Raw genomic sequence first — 19,558 nt, forward strand, 5'->3', positions numbered from 1 at the left:
CTCTACCAGCTGAGAACTTCTGACTGAGTCCTGGCCCATCTGTTACTGACTGAACCTAAGAGTGAGGGGTCTCCACCATGAACATCTGCTGAGTGCACAAGGTGAGACACAGTCACTAAAGTATTTAAGCCCCAGATTATGAAGGGCTTTTTATACCAATACGAAGACTCTGAACACTCCTAATCCCCTTCACCTATGGCCCCATATTCACAGCTATGAACATCTTTTACCCTCTACTTCATTTTCCAAACCTCTAGGACAGTTTATGAAGAAAACCCTTTTAGGGTAGAAGTTTATTCCATCTTTAGTAGATGCAACTTTAAAAACACGCAGCATTGGGATGCTGCTGCACTGGCGTGACCTATTATAAACATGCTGGGGTGTCTGCTAATACCTGACAATGCTTACCCAGATATAGAATGAGCCTTCTTGTGCGCATTTGTGTAAATCAAATTGAAAATATGAAATCAGAGGGATCATGAATCTCAACAATCCCTGGCATGTTTAAAAAAACTCCCTAAAAATACAGGCACAGATGTTAACATAAGATCCTTACATAATATATTACAGGCACTAACATGTATGTCTCACACAAGCCCTCTGCATGGCTTATCAAACTCTCCAGCTGCCAGCTTGACACATTTGTCAACCCCTTGACATTTGATGATGTATATTTCCTTTCCATCAGCCTTTCAAGGATTTATATTACAATGGACCAAATCCTGAAAAGTGCTGAGATCTGACCCAATATATTTCTCTGTGTATATTCCTAGAGCAAGCTAGGGAAATACCCAACCCATTAACTAACAGCAGCAGGTATCTCTCATTTATCTCTGTAAACGTTAACCTCAGATGCACAGCAGCCCATAGAATTTCTGACATTGTTAGTGAGAATAGTGCCTGTAAATTCCTGAGCACTGTTCGGTATAAATACTATATACCTGTATGTTTACAGTAATATACCATGTATCCAAGTATTGTAGCTACTTACAGATCATTCCTGTAGTTTGAACTGATGATTTGTGGAGCTCCCTTTCAAAATTACTACAGTGAACAATGATGTAACATAGTGGTAAGATGTAGAATGCTGTAGTACAGGGGTGGGCAAACTACAGCCTGTGGGCCACATCTAGCACACAGGACTGTCCTGCCCGGCTCCCGAGCTCCTGGCCAGGGAGGTCCTCCCTACCCCTCCCCTGCTGTTCCCCCGTCCCTGCAGCCTCAGCTCACCCCACTGCTGGCTCAATGCTGTGGGCAGCAGGGCTGTGAGCTCCTGGGGCAATGCAGCTGCAGAGCCAGGGCCTGACCCAATGCTCTGAGCTGTGTGATGGCGGTGGCAGCGGCGGTGTGGCCTGGCTCCAGCCAGCCAGCGTGGCTGTAGTGCTGCCAGCCACCAGTGCTCCAGGAAGCATGGTAAGAGGGCAGGGAGCAGGGGGGATTGGATAGAGGGCTTGGGAGTTCGGGGTGGTGGTCAGGGGGTGAGGGTGTGGATAGGGATCAGGGGGGAAACAGGGAGTTGAATGGGGGCAGGAGTTCCGGGGGTAGTCAGGAAGGGAGGGGGGTTGGATGGGGCAGCGGGGGCAGTCAGGGGCAGAAGTTCCAGGGGCAGTCAGGGGACAGGAAGAAGGGGTGGTTGGATGGGGCAGGGGTCCCAGGGGAGCCATCAGGAATCAGAGAAAGGGTTGGATGGGGCAGCAGGGGCCTGGGGGCAGGGAGCTGGTGTGTGTGGATGGGACAGGGGTCCCAGAGGGGCCATCAGAGAACGGGGGGTTTGGATGGGGCAGAAGTCCTGGTGGAGGGGCAGATAGGAGGTGGGGGTAGGCCATGACTCCTTCCCCTAACTGGCCCTCCATACAATTTACAAAACCCGATATGGCCCTTGGGCCAAAAAGTTTGCCCGCCCCAGCTGTAGTATATTTCCATAAGTGGATGTGCGGGAATTTAATTGTATTGTTCCTTTAGCACTGAAGGAAGTTTGCATTTCCTCCTTGGGTTTTTCAGAACCTCTTCCAGGATTCATTGGCTAATATCCAGTTATTAACACTGCAAATTTGAAGCCCTCTTTAGCAAGTCCTGATGGATTCCACTGGGGAGATGAGACTCTGGACTGTGAAATCAGTGGAACTGATGACTGCAGAATGCTACCGCAGGGCCACTGCATGATTCCTTCATTGGGTCTCTGAACGTGAGAGACTATCCAGTGAGAAATGCTTGCGGGTAAGAACAGACCACAAGGATGCTCAGCTAGGAGCAGCAGAAGGGTAATTGGAGTGATACGGGGTGCACTGACACAGCGAGTGTGTCAAGATGTCACAGAGAATAAAAGTCACAGCCTAGGATAAAAAGGAAGGAAATGAAGGAGGCCAGGCAAGCACTACAGGTGTAACAAATTAAAGATGCTCACTGCCAAGTGCCAGGATGCGCAGAGTGGTCTTTGTTACTGCAGGGATTCTCTCTCTCTCTCTGCCTGCGTTACAACATGTGGCTCAGTTCTGACACATTTTTCAGCTTTGATGAAGCTGAGAAGCTGATGCCCTTGCTATGACACAGAGGCTCTCAAGTCCAACTGGCTGTCTTCCTGTCAGTCCCAAGTGGCTCTCGCTGGACTCTGCCACTCCTTCCAGTTACACCCACTCATTAGCAGTTCATGACTTGCAGCCACCGCTTACCCTGAAATCCTGCAATTACACCGATTGCTGGCTCAGGACACAGTGGCTAAAGAAAAGCGAGTAGACACAGGCAGCGTGTCTGCTTCTCAAGCTTCAGCAATCTCAGTGCAAACAGCAAGCGTAGAGGAGCAGGTATAGCTAATGTTTCACATTAAAATTAAACCAGGAAGGGAGTAACTGGATCTGCAATGAACTGTGAAATAAAAGGAGGTTATGTTCTATGTGCTGCGACACCATTTTTGGCTAGCGCGGGGCATATGTCAAAATGAAGAGTGTCACTTTTTGCCTTAAAAATATAAGTGGTAAATAATAATGACCAAACTGATGTTGAGACTTGAACAGTCCTGAGCCAATTCAAATGCAGCCCTCGAAAAATGAGTGTGTTATTTATGAAAGATGTGCAGGAAAGGAAATGATCCCTCTGCTTGGAGATACTCATGCAAATAGCTCTCCACGGGGGACCTCTCATTTGAAAGAAAGAAAAAAAAGAGCCAACAATTTAGGCCTCAACCTGGCAGTATGATCTGCACTCACTTATGTTCACACCAACAAGTCCCACTGGACCCAGCTGAGCTCTACATGGGTACTGGGAAGGATCTGCCCATGTGGCTTAGGTTTCAGGATCGGAGCCGTAGGGCAGGTACATTGAAAATGACAGATTTAGCTTCTTAGTTGAATTTCTTAGCCATGATGTGTCTTTGCGAAGCATGTGTCCCGCAGGCATATCAGCAGTAATAGAAAGTGCCCTTGTCACTACAGACACTAACTCAGGGGTAGGCAACCTATGGCACATGTGCTGAAGGCAGCATACGAGCTGATTTTCAGTGGCACTTTCACTGCCCGGGTCCTGGCCCCTGGTCCAGGGGGCTCTGCATTTTAATTTAATTTTAAATGAAACTTCTTAAACATTTTAAAAACCTTATTTACTTTACATACAACAATAGTTTAATTATATATTGCAGACTTATAGAAAGAGACCTTCTAAAAACATTAAAATGTATGACTGGCACGCAAAACCTTACATTAGAGTGAATAAATGAAGACTCGGCACAGCACTTCTGAAAGGTTGCCGACTCCTGCACTAACTCATCATCTTGAAGACCGATCGATCCCTGGAAGTTTAGAATGGAGGGTAATATAAGTGTGGTTTGTTGGGGCAGGGAGAGGAGGAGAAAAAGGAAAATGTTGAAGACATTTGACTTTAATGGCATGGTTGAATGCCCACTGAAATCTATGGAAAGCCTCCCATTGACTGTAATGGCTGTTGGATCAGGCTCTAATTGCACTTTATTCTTTCAGGTTACAAAGAGAAGAGAGAGGTTCTGAAAGGTTATTTCTTAAGTGAAGTCCCCTGCTGATCAAGAAAAGTGTTTCCTCTGATGGGATCTCTGACCATGGATGAGCTAAGAGTAGTGGGCGTCTTTTGGGAGGCGAGAGTTTAGCATCCACACACGATGTCCAGCCCAGCAGTGTTGGTGCATGAGCATCATTGCTTCAAGGCTGGTAAACCCTCAAAGTCAGAAAGTGCTGTCAAATCAGCGTGGGCATCTCAGCTGGGCTACTCCCTGCATATATTCAGGTTATAAGATCATCCAGCCTCAGATGTGAGCTGGGCACATGACAAGCAGAAAACCTCCCATCAGCAGGTGAAATATCACTTCCTACCAAATGCGGGCGAAATTGATCTTGTTCTTTTAAAAATCACTAAATGTTATTGGCATTCAAACACATGGCCACCGGCACTGACTTTCCAAAATGCAAGGGGGTGCTTGACTCCCGGATCTGCCCCATGCCCTGCCCCCATTCCACTCCTTCCCACAAACCCCCACCCTCGTCCCCATCCCCACCTCTTCCTGCTCTGCCCCTCCCCCACTTCTTCCCACCCTGTTCTGCCCCTCCCCTAAGTGCACCACATCCTCGCTCCTCCTCCCTCCCCCCTAGAGCCTCCAGCATGCCACAAAACAGCTGATTGCATTGGGCAGGAGGAGCAGGGAGGAAGGGGGAGGCGCTAATTGGTGGAGCTCGCTGGCTGGTAGGAGGTGCTGGAGGGGGGGAAGCTGATTGGGGGGCCTGCTGGAGGGTGCTGAGCACCCACCATTTTCCCTTTGTGGGTGCTCCAGCCCCAGAGCACCCACAGAGTCAGTGCCTATGCACGTGGCTAGTCTCTGCTCAGGCAACCTGGCTGGAAGCAGAGATTAGTTCAACACTAGTTCGCAGATCCAACAGAGAGAGAGAGAGAGCTCATTCAAAGACAAGCCTCAGAGTGCAGTAACCTTCAATGCAAGCATGTCAGATTGCCTCAGAATAAAGAGTCCGATGGCTTTTGTTAATTACCTAGAAAATTGTTGTTTTGTTTGTAGCAATGCAATGTCAGCAGTGGCAAGAGCAGTAGCTCTTTCAGCAAAGGGGAGACACAGGAACATCCCAGCAGCTCTGGTCATGCAGAGGAGGGGAGAGATGAGTCTCCTCTTGTATGAGGATATTTCCTGCAGACAGCATGCATGTGGGATGGGGTGCGTGCACATGTGTGCATATCTCCACTGACAGCATCAGAGCCCGGGGGGGCGGGAATGAGTGAGGTGAAGAAGGTACTCTCTCTCTCTCTCTACACCTGCTTAACAGGTCACTGGGATTTGCTGCTCTTCAACATTCACATTTGATGGACAGGGAAAACCTACCGAAAATACTGCAGCAAATCCATTCCTGTGTAAAGCCATTGATTAAAAGGGGCTCCTAGTAAGCAGAAACTTGGCCCAGAGCCTTCATTTGGAAAATCAAAACTGGTCATACCCTGACGACCTTTTGTCCTTAGGTACAAAAAATTCCCACTGATGTTAGTGGAGCACCGGTCTAAATGGAGACATAAGGGAACCGAGAATCAGGACCAACATCTTATTTTTACAAAGCTTAGACTAGCTGAAGGTGTCCCTTTAGTCTGGAACCAGGACATGCCCTCTCTGCCACCCCAAATGAGATTGTCTCTGCCTGTCAGCAGCATGGAAGCAGAATGGAGGCAGAGTTTCCCCTTGTCAAATGATGATCGTTCAAACCCTGAATTGCTGCTGGCTGCACTCAGCTCCAGATGTCACCTCCTCCAGCTGTGTGTGGCTGTTTTGTCTCACTGCTGCTCCCCGCACTCCCAGAGCTCGGAGATTCACTGCATGAACTGTATCGCACAATGTAATACAAGAATCGTGAGCATGTACTGTCCAGGTGGCCTGAGGGCAGAGGAGAGAAGTGGACTATAATAGTCATTCTGATCTGGGAAAGAAAGGGGGGTTGGGAGGGAGATAGAACATAAGACAAAGATTGTATGGCTTAGCACTATGTCTAGGCTGGACTGCCTCCGTGGTTGAGGTCTGCATCTCCCCACTCACGGCTGCACAGAAGGACTGCTTCCACTGGACTCTCTCCTCACCTTTCCTCCATTCTCGGATCCTACAGAGGATGTTTCACTGGGGTCTGAGCATGAGGCAAAGGGGCAGCTGTGAGACATACATCACAGGACCACCAACCCTTATAAGTGAAAGCAGGCTGAAGCTATTAACTTCTAAGCATAGCCTGTCTGTGCTGTGAGCCCCAAAATAGAGGGCTGTTTCCATGAGCGGGGGAGTCTAGCAATGCTGCCGGGAAAGGGATGCAGGAGTCCCTGGTCCTGTATGAAGGCACAGGGCCTCTGCATGGATGGCCCTGGCCTCCTGCATACCTTGAAAGAACTGGTGAGTTCTCAGGGCTGAAGCCATATGATGAGTCTGTGACATTCCCCTGAGATCTCTTTGAGAGGATTGTTTGGCTGAGAGCAGTAACAGGGAAGTCTGGACTTGATCCTACTCAACTCCTGACAGGAGCTATCACTGTACATAGGGTGGAGGGAAACAAGGCTAAAGGAGGGTCTCAGTGAACGTAATGCAGCCAGTCTACATGATTACAACAAAGTGAGAACCTATCCAATAGGTTAAAAATGTATTAAGCCAATGCACCCACCTTTCTACCTTTGTTATAGTGAGGTCAGGACTGGACCTGAAATCAGTCAGAACACAGCTCACTTCATGCCTCTTTTCTCAGATAAAGTTACTAAACAAACAGTCAGTCTGGAAGTCTCTACTTCCTTGCTATATTAAAACCAACCGAACACAACGATAACGTCGATAACAAAAGTAAAAACCAAACCCAAATCATTCTCCATCCCATTGTCCCCTTCCCCCCCACAACCTCTAAGTAACAAACCTGTCTCATTCCTCTACAAGAGAGACATGAGGCTAACACACTCACACACACATACACACCCTCCGCCCTTGCAGGAAACAGAGACAGCTAGACCTTCTATAAGTGAAGGTGTGGCAAGTAGTGTGCAAGAAACTTGGTACTCCAGTGTCATTTCATGTCATTTCTCAAGAGCTATTTCATAGCAGATGTTTAATATCCACAATGGATCACTTCACCAAAACTAGGACTGCCTCAAAAAAAAAAAAAAAGTCAGGATATGTGGCAACCTTTGCTGGCAAAGCTATTGCTGTCAGGTCTACACGACTGACTTTTGCTAGCATAGCTATATCAGTTAAGGATGTGATGAAGTGGGATTGTCACCACCACTGCTGTGATAGCAAAAGCCTCTAGTGTAGATGCAGTTATGTAGCTTATTTTGCTTGTGGGGTGGAATATGCTAGTCAAAACATCTCTCAGGGAACCAATAAATGATAAGTGCCATGTTTTTCTGTACCAGGTATGGATTGGCTACAGAGCTCACTTATACTCACTAGATGTGTTCCTCATAATATCCTCTAACGCTCTCCTAGGTATGGCTAAGGTATTTTATATATGCTGCCATCTAGTGGCTGACCAGAGGAACACGATTTAGCATTAGATTATATATCTCTCCCTTTAAGCTCTACATTCCTACCATTTACAATATTTATATTATCACACTGTCTTTGAAGTTCAGTACATTTTAGTCTATTACACTTCTCTAAATTGTACTGGTTTTCTAGTTACACAACCCAAACACGTAACAACTTGGTCATCTGGCTGCCCACAGACAGTCGCTGAAATTAATGGTCAGTTTGGAATCTTTGAGTCTTCTTGTTCCGCATTCATCATCTGTAGAGTTTCCTCTGTTGTTTGTTCTGTCTGAGGAACAAACTATATAGGTCAACAGTTTGTGTGGAACTCTCCACTGTTGGTATTGATGAGATATGATCTGGGAGCTGAAATCTTTCTCTTCACAATAGCAGGAGTTGTCCATTCTTTTTCACCATCTAATTTGACATGAACACTGTCACCAGTTTCTAGACCTGGCACTTCTGAGTGACATTTGTTGTAAGAGTGTTCATAGGCCCTTTTGGCCTTTTAAAAACCCTATTTGACTACTTTCTTTATGTCTGGTCACTTTGGAAATCTGTTGTTTTCCACAGTTGGAACTATAGTTCTGAGTTGTCTTCCCATTAGAAGCTGTTCTGGACTACATCCAGTAATGTGAATATATATATATACACACACACACACACACACATATCTATCTCATAGAACTGGAAGGTCATTGAGTCCCACCCCCACCTTCATTAGCAGGACTAAATACTGATTTTGCCCCAGATCCCTAAGTGCCACCCTCAAGGATTGAACTCACAACTCTGAGTTTAGCAGGCCAATGCTCAAACCACTAAGGTATCCCTCCCCAGTAGCTACTATTAGTGCTGATTTGCAACTCAGAAGAGCAAGGAATGGATCTTCAGGCTGTAGGATTTTCTTGGCCACCTGTACAGCTCTCTCAGCCTCTCCATTCACTTGCAGGTAATGTGGGCTGTAAGTAATATGACCAAAGACTTAAATTTGGATGCAGTGAATTGTGGTCCATTGCCCATCACTAGTTGTTCTGGAATTCTGAAGTGCACAAACACTTCTTGGTAACACTGCAATAGGTTATGCCTGTCAAGTACATTATTTCTATATATCTGGAAATACAGTCCACGATGACCAGGTAATGATGTCCTCTGAATTCACAAAAATCTGCAGCTAGTCTCTTCCAAGATCTGTCTGATAATGGCTGATTGGTCCATTCATGGTATTTAGTTAATCCTTGATGTCCTTCATGGATGAGATTCAGGATTTCTTCTCTCATTTTGTTTTGGATAATGATGCAATTGCTATTAATCATGAATCTGTTGAACTCAATTAATTGTCACTTTCTTAGTGTCCTTTAGATTCCAGAGTCAGTAGCCCCAATATAACTTAGAACTTCCTGAAGTTGCGTATCCATCGAGGATGTTTCTGTAGATGGAGTAGTCTCTTTTCTAACACTAGCCTGTATGTGTCCACAGCATCCACATATACCTTGACATCATCTTCGAGCTCATGGGTAGTAGATTGCGATGCTGGGCTCCGTGACAGTGTCTGCTACTACCAGTTTTTTCTCAGTAACATATTTAGCAATTGGGTTGAATCTCATTAACCTTAGCAATAGACATTGGCATCTCAGGGGTGCTTGATCTAGGTCTTTTCTGTTGATGAAGGTTACAAGTGTTTTGCAGTCTGTTATCTGTGTAAACAAATCCAGTCCACAACGACATCTGTAAATGTTTTCACATGCCCATATGCTTGCCAGGTACTCCTTTTCAATCTGTGCATATCGCCTTTTTGGCTTCTATGAGTGTGCGAGAGCGAAATGCAACTGGCTTCCACTCAGAGTCAGTATGTTGCAGCCACACACTACCTAGGCCAGAGCTGCTCGCATCCCCACTGACCACTATGGGTTTGTTCACATCGTAGTACTTGAGAACTGGAACTGTTGAAATCATTTTGTTTACCCTTTTGAAGGCAATTTCTTGATTTGGCCCCATAGCCAAGATGTGTTAGAACTTAACAGTTTGTTTAGTGGTTTTATCACAGTAGAGAAGTCTTCCAGGTGTTGGCTAAGGTAATTTATCATCCCCAGTACACTTTTCAGTTCTTGTATATTAGTTGATCCTTTAAATTCTTGAATTGCTTTTACTTTCTCAGGACTAGGTTTGATTCCATCTTTGTTCATTGGCTGTCCCAAAAACTCAGTCAGGAAGTAGCTTGTTTAGCTTCAGTCCAGACTCTCTGATTAGGCTTAGGACCACGCTGAAGGTTTTGTTATGTTCCTCTGTTGAAGATCCATATATCAGACTATTGTCTCAGAAGACTACAAGTCCATTTGTGTTTGTTAACAATTCTGCCATTTTTCTTTGGAAAATTTCAGGTGCACCAGTAATTGCAAAAGGTAATCTTTGAAAGATAAATCTTCCAAATGGTGTGGTAATTGTTGTCAGTTTAGCATATTCTTTGGCTAAAGAAATTTGCCAGAATCTGCTTGAGGCATCCAGCTTGGAGAATACTGTAGCTTCTTTCACTTTGGGGAGGAATTTTTTTTCCATTTTCCATGCCATTGGCTCAGATATTTTCTCAAGTCTGCCAATCCACTCCATTCTCTTTAACTCAGTTTCCACATTATCCAGTACAGTAATGGGATTGGAATCCTGTGAAGTGTATGTACATTATATGGTTCAGAATTGTCTTCAGGTTATTTGTGCTGGATCGCCTTTCAAAAGTCCAATATCACCAAATATTCCATTGAGTTCTTCCACTTTTTTCAGTAAGCCCAACATAGCTGCTGTGGCTAAGAAGGCTGTTGATCTATGGTCCTTTGATCACATATGAAGATAAAAGCTATGGCATTCAGAGTGTAACTTGTTTCTGTAGTGAACTGGCCCATGCAGTTCAGAATATCTCTTGGGCTAGTCAGAGGAGTGTCAGATGACTTCAGTTCTGGGATGGATAAGTCTCTTCTGAGATGACTGTGATGTCAACTCTTGAGTCAGTTTTAACGTCAAGAGTCTTGCCGTGAATATTCAGTTTCACCATCCAGGCAGACTCTATGTTATCACAAGTGATAGATCCAAGAAACAATGGTTCTTGATTGTCTGTAATATGAGTCAATACCCTGACTGCGTTGGTATGGCAAACAGCTGCAAAATGTCCATAATTTATGCATTTATTGCACCATGCACCTCTGGCTGGAAATACATCATGTCTTGGGATATGACTTTTTCCATATCTTGTACCCTTAGCCTAAGAGTTCTCTCTCCTTGTCTCAGAGGTGTTATGATAATGACTTTTAACACTCAAGCATCTATTTATAGCTTCTATTCTAGTGTCACATTTTTCAAGTTGCTCCTGCCTTTTGTTCTGTGGTTTGATTAATTCTGACAGTTTTGCTATCTGTATAGCTGTGGCTAGGGTTAAATCTCTCTTCAGTTGTAGCTGCTGCGAAAGGTTTTTATCTGTTAACCCAATAATCAGCCTATCTCTGATATTTTCATGTTTTGCATTCCCAAAAAGTACAGTTTTCAGCCAATGTATGCAAACTTTCAACATTTCCCCTGGCTTGCGAATTTTCTGATGACGTTCTCTCATAAACCACATTTCTCTGCAGTATAATGTATGCATCAAACATAGCCAGAATGCTTTCACAGTCAATTCTCTGGGGGCATATTGATGAGATCCCACAACCTTTTTTCCTTCTGTCTGTAACCTTTGTTTCTTTTTTCCTTCTGTTTCTGTTCTTAATTTACTCCTGACACCATGTTATGTTCTTCTGTACGAAATATGGACTTGCTACAGCACTTGCTTATGCAACCCAGATGTGTTCCTTATAAGATCCTTTAAAGATCTGCTAAATATAGCTGAGTTCATTTACATAAGGTATTTCACACAGTGCCACATGCTGATGGAACAGTATAATACAGTTTAGCATTCCATTGCGGCACACTTGATTCTGCATAGTGTGGCAGAGATAAGTTCAGACAAGATGTGAAGAGCAGGACAAGGAGCATTAAGGCATTAACGAGAGTGCTGCTTTGTGGGCCTGGTAGCAGGAGTCAGACCAAGGAGGAGAGGGAGTGTGTCAGTGCTTCATTTACATTCTGAGGATTTCACAAAAGCCACTGTGCTTGCCTAAACCCTCTTCACACCCTGATCTCAGGATTAAGGGAGTGGGTGAGCAAGAGATTTGGAGACTTCCATTCAGTGGGAAGGACTATACCTAGTGGTTCATTTTACTTGCTCTCAGGCACACCTTCCCCTGGCATGTGTGCTGGAGCATGACAAACATGTGTGCCCTCCTGCAGACTGACGCTGCAAAGGCTTTCAGGATCAAGGCCTAAATAGGAATGACGGATGCTTAATGGAGATGGCAATTCCACTCAATGGGGGTACCCTGAGGTGATTCAGTGGGGCTTAGTCCCTTTCTGCAGCGTGTGTTGGCTTGGCCTCTTTGCTCCACTATCAACAGCGTTCAGTCTCTCCAGAGCTGTGATATGTGGAGAAAGTGTCTGAATTGCTTCCCCTCTGCCTGGTTGTTTGTTCCTTCCCCACCAAGTGCATATGCTTCCTTCTTAGCCAGGATCCTCAGTGCCAGTCACAGCCCCATATTCAGCCTCCCTGCATCTTATAAAACCAAAGGCAATCAGAGCTGTTCCTGGACACAGTGATACACTCCAGGGAGGAGAGTGGCCTTGTGTTCGTACAGAATAAGCACAGATGTCATAAATGTATCTTACCACAAATTCATGGATTGCATTGTGAAGGAACAGTGCATGCCTGGTAAGATTACAGCCACGCTGTTTTAGAAATTGTGTAGGGATTTTTTTAAACCAGCAATCATGAGCTTGCTTGGAATGAAAATCAATGTCATACAAACTGAACAGGGGGAGGTGGGAGCCACCTCCTCCCCCACAGAGATGGCATAATTTGTGTAACGTGCTGTTCCTTTAGCACTAAGTGTCAAAAGGCATGCCAGAGCTAAAGAGGAAAACTTGTTCATGAATACTAATGGCAGCAAGATTTCCACATTCCCAAGAACTTGGCTTCTATAATTCTCCAAATCATCTCTCTCTCTTTCAAAATAAATAAATAAATAAATAAATAAAACAGAGAATGAGACAGGAAATGGGGCCCAATCTCTGAAGTTCAGATCCCGATGCAAAAACTGACCCTGAGTTCAGGGGGTGTTTGAATTTAGGGTTCTGGTAATTAAAAGAGTGATCCCAGCTGGAGTCTGAAGCCACATATAACCTCCCCCAAAATTTCAAAGGGGGTTCTTAATATAGGCTGCTAATTCAGTCTTGTCTCTCAGAAGAAGCAAAACATTACAAAGATAATGACTCCTTTAAATGGAATAAGCAAAGTGCTATAGCTACAATACAGGAATATGGAATGTATGGAATTTAACTCTATGTGATGCTCCATTAGGGCACAAGATCAATCTCCAATTTTTAAAAAAAGTCCTTTATCTTGTACAAATAGCTCTGTATTGTACACTGTCCAATACCCCTGACCCGACACCCTTTACTTCCCCTGGCTGCAAGCTGCTCTCTTTCTGACACTGAATGCATCAGCAGCAGAACTGCCTGAAGAAAGCTCTGTGTAAGCGCAAAAGCATGTCGCTCTCACCAACAGAAGTTGTTCCAATAAAAGATATCACGTCACCCAGCTTGTCTCTCTAATATCCTGGGACTGACACGGCTACAAGTACACTGCATGCAGTATGTTGGGCAATGGGAATCCTGAAATTCTTGTCACTTCCTGTTGTCAATGTCTGATGACACTCAAGTTGAGGAGCGGAATTCTCTCGTAATTTCATTGATGCCAATGGAGTATACCAGTAAAGAATTCGCCCGGGGATTTTTGTTATGGATTTTCTGTAAAAGTAACGTTTCAAAGCACCAAACGCAGAGTCACATCATCTCTCACTCCAAGCTTTACCTTTCACTCAAGATCCTGTTCTTTGCACTGGGCAGGTTGGAAGCGCCTCTGTGTGAACTTCAATTTCCACACATAAATGCACGTGCCCTGCTGCCTTTTCTGTACTTCCAACCCTGCCACGTGCATCAAATGGCCCGATGTGAAGACTTGACTCAAGCCAAAGGGATTTCCCTCCCAAAGATGGGACTGTTAAAACTAGCTGGGAGCTGTTCTATGCAGAATGCTGTACAAACATTCTTGAAGCCACACACCAAAGTCTAGTATCAGAGGGGTAGCCGTGTTAGTCTGGATCTGTAAAAGCGGCAAGGAATCATGTGGTACCTTATAGACTAACAGACATTTTGGAGCATGAGCTTTCGTGGGTGAATACCCACTTCCTCAGATGCATGTCATCTGCACCCACGAAAGCTCATGTTCCAAAACGTCTGTTAGTTTATAAGGTGCCACACGATTCCTTGCTGTTTACACCAGAGTCTGCGAATGCAGTTTCCCCACCTATAAATCTCAGAGGCCCAGATCACTCTTTTCTGCTGAAATTCCCATGTGAGGTGGCTTTGAGGGAAGAGGTCTCCAAGAGATTTTTCTCCCAGAGATCCCCAAAAACCATTCCATGAAGGAGTAGGTTAGCCCAGGGTCGGTGCAAGGATATTTTGCGCCCTAGGCAAAACTTCCACCATGCCCCTCCTCCCCCCAGAGCATCGCTTATTATAAACTTTCAAAAATGAATACAATGGAGTCACATCTTATGCAGGGGTTAGGTTCTAAGGTCAGCACATAAGACAAAAATCACATGTAGTGAAAATTACCATAAAGTACAGTACACACAGTATACACTAGAACAGGGGTCCTCAACCTACAGCACGCGTGCCAAAGGTGACACACGAGCTGATTGTTTTTTAATGGCAGGCTGCAGGTCCCGGCCACCGTTGAGCCTGATGCCGGCCTGGGGTTCTGGTCACTCAGCCGTCCACGGGCTGAGCAGGGCCAGCAGCAGGCTGAGTGGGCTGGTGGCCAGGAACTTGTTGCCAGTCTGGGGTTCCATCTGCCAGCTCCTGCCAGCCAGGGTCCAATGCCCAGCCGCTGGCCCCGCTCAGCCTCCAATCCCCAGAAAATCGTGAAAGCTGTAATTTCAACTGGAGATCAAAGCCAGAACTGGGTATGATCCAGCGGCTTTTGGAGAACAGGCTGAGTGTGAGGTCCTCCTTTGGCATATCAGAAATATCCCTGCTCCCAGTCCTTATTGATGGTTAGTGAGCACAGTTCAGTGGTGCGAGGACCTGCCAGCAGAGATCTTCAGATCTGGCCTGGCCTGGCCAGCCATCAGCCCATAGCTTCTTTCCAAGATAACTGGGTCAGCACAGCTGGTCTTGGGACAATGTTAATGTGAAATATAAATCACTCATCACTGAGTGCTTCTAAGACATGCAAATCCCAGAAGCAGACAGGGTTGCACGCACACAAGTTGCACAGTGGAGCACAGCTTGCTATGCTGGGAAGCAACATGAAGAGAGAACTGCAGAGAGACATACTCAGAGCCCGAGAATAACCCCACTCTCGAGGAGTGGGTCCAGCAGCATCAGAATAGCCTGAGAAGCAGAAGCTGCATTACAGGGAGGATTGAGGCAGGGGAACAGCAGGGAAGGGGCACCCCTCCCCAGAACAAGGCATATTTCATGTGGGAATGAGAGAGAGAGACCTAGATGATCAGAGCGAGCTTTATAAACAAATACAGACACATGAAAGGCTAGTAAAAAGAAGTGCCTGAAAGCAGCAAGTGTCAATCATTTTGAGGCTAGTTTTTAACAAGCTAAACCTGGAAGAAGGGAATGAAGAAATAGCTCTGTCTTCCCCGTGTTCCCTTTTCAGTGTGATGTATGTTCTGAGTCTGATGAGTCATCACTTGGTGCCTGTGACACTAACACGTTGGATGTCTAAGGAGAGAAGCTAGGCAGCTTCTGCCAGCATAGCCAGGGTACAAGCCAACAGCACTGGGATTGGGGCCTTTGTCTCTATGCACAGATCTCCACCACCAGCTCATCCTGTCCTTCACCTGCTGGTGCATATCTAGCCTCATGTGCTCAGGAGTGGCAGCTGTTCATTTGAATGGCTCCTGCCCCCTCATATCTGGGGCATCCCTTCCACAGGGTGGGGAGGCTTCTCCCTTTCCAAACCTTGCTGGGACTCAAACCCCTCCCCCTCAAAAGGATGCTGTATTGGAATGTCCAGTAGGGCCCTTGTAGATTTTTCCTGTGTTTTTGTCTCTTTCCCGGGGTGGGGGCTATCTGGCCTCACCATTTGTAAAACATGACCAGTATCTACCTACCCTTCAGGAGTATTGTGAAGACTCATTCAGTAGTAGTTAGAAAGGGCTTTGAGCTCCTCAGCTGGAAGGCGCTACAGCCATCATTAGTAAATGTTGAATGGCAAACAACACTGATAAAAAATGAGGGAGCTATGGCACCAGAATGAGGCCAATTGCATTCCATGGCCTGGGAACCTAAAGTTTCTTTCTGACCTGATGTCTACCTGCTTCATGCATCACTTGGATGACAGCAAAGTTATTTTTTTTCTGACAGGATCCAGAAACTGGGTCACTCTCAGTGAAAATCTATAACAAATCCTTCTGGGATTAGGCAGGCCATTGAAAGGTGGTAACACGGGATATTCATCATATGTGCCGTGAACAAATGTCTCAGTGCCACACACAGTAAACAAACCAGGGGCACATTTTTTGCAGCAATACCGTAAGCAAAGGGGTTGCTATGCCACAAGTTGCCATGCCGCACTAAAGGATTTCAGCAGCAACACCGACAGAAATATTGAAACATTACAAAGGTATAATTAATTTACGTGATTAAAAAAAATCCCGTAAGAGCGAATGGAATTAATTTTTAGGAGTTCAGCATGATTTTTGTTTTTAAAAACAACTACAATCAGCTCTTCTAAAACAACAAACAACAACAACAACAACAACTCAAGCCAGGCTTCCATGATCTACAAGATTCCAGCATGCATATGGCCTATACATATGCTGCATTAACTTGACTGCTTGCTCTGGACTACATTATTGAAAGGGGGAAATGAAAACCTAGGATTAATGCAGCATTCTGTGTCAGGCTGTCTGTTTCATCCTAATTCTCAGCTCTTTCCTTCTCTGGGAGGCAAGTGCAGCTGTGAGGATGTAAACAGTTATAAATCAATGCCAATCCAAATCTTTCCAGCAATGTGGTTCCCTGATCAGAACTAATAAGCAGATCATTAATGAATTAGAGAATAGGAGCACTTTCTTTAAGCTGGGCAGCAAGACATATGTACAACCAAATCCTTGTCTAAGCTGCAGAGGGAAGTTTTCACTTTCAAATGATAGCACTCTGGAAACTATTAACCCCCTAAACCCTAAATTCCCTTTATGTCTGCCCCAGGCAGCAATCTCTGATTCCCCCCCACCCGCCTGCCCGCCTCCCTCCACTACCTGCTGGTTAATGATCCGTTGTCATGTGCCAGTTAACCTCCTCCTATTCCCCAGATGGTAGCAGCTCTGAGAAGTGATGCCCCTTTGTTCAGCCTGCATTGAGATCTGCAAACTTATTGTTAGTTACTGCATCTGGGATTCCCAGCTCCACCAACAATGACAGGAGTTCCCCGGGGTCTCCTGATGGTATAAAGTTTATCCCCCTCCTTATTTCCTTAGCCAAAGACTATCTAAACTAGTTTTTATATCATCTTAAACACTACTCCTCCCTGTGTAATCTCAATGCAAATAAATTAAAAGTTTATTCTTCCAATGCTCAAAACTTATGCACTTTATTTTATTTCTTATTTAAATCATACATTGTTTCCAACTAAACCTTTTATTTCCTCCCAATTATTATTTCTGGTGTGTTTTCCAGAGCATTGCAACATGGCATCTGATTATACATAAAGCTTCAGAATAAAGCCTTGTTTTTCCCTTCATTAAGGGCACAAAGGATTCCTGTGTGAGCCAAACATTACTTTGTGATTTAATGCAGCTTTACATTCTAAATCGCAGCCTGGCTTTCTGCAAAGCAGATTTTGGAGTGAATCAATGCATTTTCTTGCTGCCAGCACCCTTTGCAGATTCCAGCCAATTCTTTCATTACCCAGAATTAGCATTTGATTAAGTGGTGCCGTTGCATTCAGAGTCTTACCACCAACTCCAAGCTCTGGCAGGGCCACAGTAATCTCTGAAGAAAGGGCACATGGTACTCCTCAAACGGAAAAATGGTATGCTCTAAAAAAAGTGAGACACATATCCTGAGAGGCAGATAGAAAGTGAGGGAGGAAAGAGTTGTGGAAGTGTCATAGACAAATATGGAAAAGACCATTAGATCATCAGATACATCCCCCTACAGAGGCAGCGTAGAGACCCCTGAAAGAAGCCCCCAAGTATTACAGGATATTGTCCCCAAAAAAAGATATATCAGATATTAAACTGATAAGTATAGATGCTGCACTTGATCTTAGCAGAACAGAGACGATGTGTGTGTGAGAGAGAACAATATTGATCAAGGCATCCTATCTTTTTGATGTTACCAGCTCAATCTATTTCCAAATTGGTGCTAGAAATGTTTCTCACCATTGGCATGTTTATGTATGGAATGATCAAATTTGAATATTTCTTATTGAAACCAATAGATCAAAATGGTGACACCATCTTCAAAAGAAAACATAGGTCTAGTTCAGAAACCCGAGGGCTACTCTTCACAAACTGCCATGTTATTACATCAGTATTATTTCATTGCAGGGCAAAGTACTTGTCCCATCAATTTGTTCTTTGTTCTGGGTCTAATTCCTCTTCAGAATGATAGAAATTGTACAACCCATGATAGCCGTGGCTTCAAACATCAAACACCATCCCCATTATGCAAATATGCAATGGCAAAGTTAATCAAATGGATGTTATATATACAAAGAGTGAGTGAAGGTACAGGATGCTATAAAGGTTTTATTGCTAGGAGTCTGGGACTATCACGTTACTCACAAATAGTGGAATCACAAATGAGTTACCATACTGGCCTTCCCAAGAAGGTGGTAATAAAACTTTATGGCATCTCTCCATTTAAGTGTTGCAACATTTGGCTTTTTTGTGGTCCTTAAGTTTCCTTTCAACTTTTCCCCTTTAAAGAATCATGGCAATATTACTGTCTTTAGCATGATTTCTAATTTTATGCACTTCTGTATTTTCTTATGGCCAATCTGACAGGTAATACCTGATTGAGTGCTCAACACCTTTGACAAATTACATCTAAATTTGTCCCCAAAAGGGAGAAAAGCCAGAGACTTCATGAAGTCCACTAGAGATTTCACTATTGCTATCCACTGTATACGGAAGATGCTCAGTTACTACTGTGAGCAATAGTGCTATGAAACTCTAAAACCAGATAGCTTAGATACTGTGAAGACACTAGGGTCTACATGTATCAAGCTGGGCACTCAAAAGCCAAGATACCCAAATTAATGGACCTGAGAATATTTTGGTCTAAGTGAATCACTCAATATCAGTGGTAGAGCTGGGATTAGAAAGTAGGAGCTCCTGACTCCCTATGTGATCTCAGTTCTAAATACTGTACTAGTTGTGTGAAAACTACATGAATTCCTGGATTTTTTCCTTTTGTAACAGACTAAAGGAACTTTTTAAAATTTTCTTTTTTAATGTCAGCATCAAGAAAAGAAAAAGGCAGCGCCGTATATTGTCTTTGCTAAAAGGAGAGAGGAGGTTAGTTTATCCCAACTGAGTTTTCTGTGCAGAATATCTACAGCAACAGAAAAGAGTCTTGTTGAAGATGTGTGTAAGATTCTCTACAACTCTGACATCACCGCTCAGTGGAAAATCTTTTATAATCCACTACCCCGCCTTTAAAGAATGAAACAAATCCTTCCCCCCTGGTTACAAATGATTTGTTTTCATGGCAAGCCCAAAGTAATCCAGCACCATCTAGTTTGGTAGGAGTTAAGAGTCAGCTTTCACATGCAGCAAAAATATTGTAAGAAACTTTTTACCACATTCATGCACAACGGAAGTTAGAACAATAGTTTCCATATATAGAAAGAAACTAAAGAGAGAGGCAAACAGCTGTTTTATCAGGACT

The 19,558-nt window shown here is 44.4% G+C and overlaps 1 pseudogene; it reads right to left on the reverse strand.

The window, feature by feature from the left end:
* Nucleotides 1-17,853: 17,853 nt before the first annotated feature.
* Nucleotides 17,854-17,950, reverse strand: LOC127043402 (uncharacterized; annotated as a pseudogene).
* Between the last annotated feature and the right edge of the window lie 1,608 nt (nt 17,951-19,558).

The sequence above is a fragment of the Gopherus flavomarginatus genome, chromosome 1 (genome assembly GCF_025201925.1).
Source record: "Gopherus flavomarginatus isolate rGopFla2 chromosome 1, rGopFla2.mat.asm, whole genome shotgun sequence".
NCBI classification, from domain to species: domain Eukaryota; kingdom Metazoa; phylum Chordata; order Testudines; family Testudinidae; genus Gopherus; species Gopherus flavomarginatus.